Below are 4073 nucleotides of genomic sequence, written 5' to 3' on the forward strand. Positions count from 1 at the left end.
CAAAGTTTTTTCGCAGTCTGAGTATCTGCATTCTGGGGGAAGCAGTGTTTTGCTGGCATAAGCGACCACTCGCTTGTCTTTGTCATGGAGCTGGTACAGGCCTGCACTGAGGCAGTGATTGGAGATTCCAGCGTCCAGATAGAACTCTTTTCCTGGGTCTGGGTAGGCCAGGCATTGGGCCAAGCACAGACATCGTTTGAGTTCGCTCATAGCTGTGTCCTGGGCTTCCGACCAAACGAAGGGTTCGTCCTTTCTCAGGAGGGAGGTTAGTGGTCGTGCAATGTCAGCTTAGTTTTCAATGAATTGTCTTGAATATTTGCACACTCCCAGAAAGATTCGTAGCTCAGAAATGTTAGTTGGTGTCTTTATGTTTTGGATTGCTTGGGTGCGGCTGGACTGTGGTTCGATGCCGTCTCGTCCGACTAGCAGGCCAACATATTTCACTTTGGTTTTGCACCATTGTCCTTTGTGGAGGGCAATCTTAGGTCCTGCTGTTGTCAGCTGGTTCAGGACGTGATCGACTTCTTTGAGGTGGTCTGCCACATTTGAGCTTTTCAGAAGAACATCATCCACGTAAACGAGGTTGCCTCTCATTCTGGCATCAGGGCATGCTTTGTTCAGGAAGATGTTGAATTCTGCTGGTGAGTTGGCATAGCCGAAGGGACACCGTGTGAAGGTGTATTGTAGATTGCCAAAGGTGAAAGCCAGCTTGTGTTGGTCATCGGGGTGGACAGGGATTGTCCAGAACCTGGAGGCGACGTCCAGTGTGGAAAGTATCGTCGAGCCTTTGATTTTTGGAATTTCTTGGTACAACTGGGTCATCGGCCATCGTGCTGGTTCAACTTGCGATAGTTGATAGTGGGCCGCCATTTGCCATTGGCTATCAGGACTGGCCATATCAGAACAGAGTATGTGCTGTTACAGGGCCGGATGACGCCCTTTTCCAGCATGGAGTCAACAATTTCTTGCACTGGCTCATATGACGCTATTGGAATCTTGTACTGTCGCACAAATAAGGGTGGCGCACCTGGGTGTGTCGGAATGCGCACCGTGTGGATGTTGGTCAGGCCACAATCCAGGGAGTCCTTTGCGAAGGAGTCCTTGTACTTGTACAGAACCTCTTTGAGTTCTTGGCGATCTGCTTCCTTGTGGAGGGCATCCGCCTCGCTAAGGATCTGTTTGATTTGTGCATTGAACCCGGCGTAGGGTTCCTCCATTGTTGAGTCATTTGAGGGGCTCTGTGCCTTGATGGTCACCTGTGCAGGTGATTCTGTCGTGGGCTGTGTTGAGACAGCGTAGACTGCAAGGTGAGTGTCATCTATTAGTTCTGCTCGGCAGACACTGTCTCTGGGCACTGGCAGAATAGAGGTGATGGCAATGGTTTCATTGGATCTTGTGAACGTTACCATGTCATCATATTCATCTGACATTAGTTGGACTGGTATGGGGCCTATGACGAGTACCATTAGCTCAAAGTCGTGGAACGCCTGGTTCATGAGCCATCCCAGATGACTGGTTTTGGGAATGTTGATGTTTTTGGCCGTACAGTTGTTGAACAATACATACACAACATGAGATGACACTTCAATGAGAGGTGTGGCTTCCCAGGTCAGTCCTAGTCTTAGGCAGGTCCTGGAAGGTTTTGAAGAAGCCTAGCTTACTGTCGAGAGAGTGGCCAGGTCGCATGTTGAGGCGGACGCTGACACTCTTGCTGTAGGCAGGTATCGCAGCTTCTTGCTCACTGATCATGGTGCATGCGTCTGGCATTGTTTGACCAGATCGAAGGTTCTTGAGGTTGACTGCAGTGGTCAGTTGGCGTGACCGGGGAGCCCATATGACGTCGTTCATGATGTCCACACAGGCACTGAGCCGGACCATGATGTCTGCTCCAACGTAGATGTCATGTGGTAGGTTGGGGACAACGAGGCAGTAGTGACTCAGGCGTCTGTTGTTCCATCGTATGTCCACAGCGCAGATGATCTTGGAGGTAGCCATGGTTGTCGACCAGGGACTGAGAGGGAAGCGGCTGTGTTTTGAGACATGTGGGAGGCTCTGCTGTCTTTGTTTCAATGCTACGTCGGACACTGATGTGTCGTGGACATTTATGGCAGTCATGATTCGAAGGGGGCCTGAGTCTGAGGGTCCAGGTTCTTGCTGCTTGGAGTTGAGCTTGGCCCTGGCTTTGACATTGCATCATCAGTCAGTGAATTGGCGGCGGTGTCTGTGGCTTGACACTGCGACTCATTGGAGTCTACTGACTGGAAGGGCAGAGGCTCGCGGACTTGCGTCCATATCTTTAGTTGCTTGAAGTCAATTAAGGATTTAGGTTGGGTACCAGCATGGGAGTTCCGTTCTCTGTTGGACGAGGGTGTGTTCCACTCTTTGTGTGGTGGCTTGGCATGGTCTTGATGTTGGGCGCCCTCTAGAGCCAGACCTTGACTTTGAGTGTTGAAGTCAAGAACTGCTGGGGATTTGGCGCCCTTTTCTGAGGTCATCTTTTGTTTGCCGTAGGCTTTCTGCGCCAAGTCTCGCAACTGCTGAGCATTTATTGTTTGTGGACATGCGAGAACGCCAAGATGGTGGCTTACTCCAGGATGGAGGTTTCTCAGGAAGAGAGTTTTTAAGTTCAGATCGTCTTCCATGTTCGGTTCGTTGCGAATTCCGAAGTATGCTCGTCTGAGTCGGCTGTAGTAGGATTGAGGCTCGTTTCCAGGGCAGCCACTAGCCCTTGTTCTAACTCAGGGTCGGCAAATTCTTTAATGAGGGCTTCTCGGAGCAGGTGGTAATCAGTTTTTGTGTGCGCAGGCTGCCGGTCCAGGAATCTGCGCGCTTCAGGGCTGAATGTCGTTCGGAGCAAATAGAGTCTATCTTCGTCAGTGACATTGGGTCTCATTTCCAGATGGAAATCGACGTCTTGCAGATAAGCTTGGACATCCTGGCTACCTGGCACACTTGGGGTGAATTTGCCAATGTTTCTGGCGAGCTTGTCGAGGTATTTGAGGTCCAAGCCATACGATGATCTGTGGCTGGCTGGAGCAAGATCTTTTAGCTTTGTCGTGAGGTAAAGTTCTTTAGAGGGAGCTGGTGAAGGTTTCAGCACTGTTTCAGCACCCCCTTTTGCTCACGTGTCAGTTGAGGAACAGGTGACCCGGTCCTGCTTGGCAGGGGTGAGACTGGTGCCCGTCGTGTCCTTGTAGGCTCAGGGCGCAGCTCGTATGCATGTCTGAGTTCCTCTCTGATGCTGTCGAACTTCTCTTTGATGAGCTGTTGTGTTAGGCGACTGATCTCATTTCTTGACTCATCCAGGTGAGTTTCAAGGGATTTAATTCAGCCGTTCTTGTCTCTGAAGTCGGCCTTTGCCATTTCCAGGAGCTGTTCCGCATATTGTAGCTTGTTGGAGAGATCAGTGTAGTCAGCCTTGCCTCGTTCCATTTCTTGGGTAGTAACTGCTAGGGTCTCTTTTAGCCTAGCAATCTCCTCCTTGGTGCCTTGTTCCACTTAATCAGGCCCTTCCTGTCGTTCCTGAGCCTCCAGTTCTAGCTGCTCGATGCATCGTTGTGCACGTGTTAGCTCCTGCTGGAGATGAGTGCCTGTCACTCAGCTTGAGGGTGGCGATGAGTGTGTGGCTTAAGGAGCCAGTGATCTTTGCTAATTCTTTGTGACTGTAGCTCTGACTTGGGTCTTGTCTCATAAGGCTGTTTATGTTGTCATCCAGCTGGTCCTGTGTCTGATGCTTCAGTGTTTCAGCAGCCTTGGGTAGGAGGCTGTCTGTTGCAACACTTAGCCATGTCTCGAGGTCTTCCCAGTGGCCAATAGAGTCTGTTGTGCGAGACATGTTTTGGCGCGGTGAGGGAGATCTAGAACCTAGACTGACGCAGACCTTGAAGAAGAGAAAACAAAACAAACAAGGCAAAACAGAGGTGTAAGTGTGCAATGTCAAGTGTGGTTTGACGGTGAGTGTGTAAGGGACAGGTGAGTGTAGCTCTCAGTGACTATGATCCTCAGGTGGGCGTGCTTCTAATTTGTAGTCTCTGTGGGGAAAATTAGTAAGCACACACAGGTAGCACAGCTAG

General features: G+C 50.4%; 1 pseudogene; it reads right to left on the bottom strand.

Moving 5' to 3' along the window:
• Positions 1-3093: 3093 nt before the first annotated feature.
• LOC107569074 (uncharacterized) lies at positions 3094-3787 on the bottom strand (annotated as a pseudogene).
• Between the last annotated feature and the right edge of the window lie 286 nt (positions 3788-4073).

The sequence above is a fragment of the Sinocyclocheilus grahami genome, unplaced genomic scaffold (assembly GCF_001515645.1).
Source record: "Sinocyclocheilus grahami isolate Dianchi unplaced genomic scaffold, SAMN03320097.WGS_v1.1 scaffold1309.1, whole genome shotgun sequence".
NCBI lineage: Eukaryota > Metazoa > Chordata > Actinopteri > Cypriniformes > Cyprinidae > Sinocyclocheilus > Sinocyclocheilus grahami.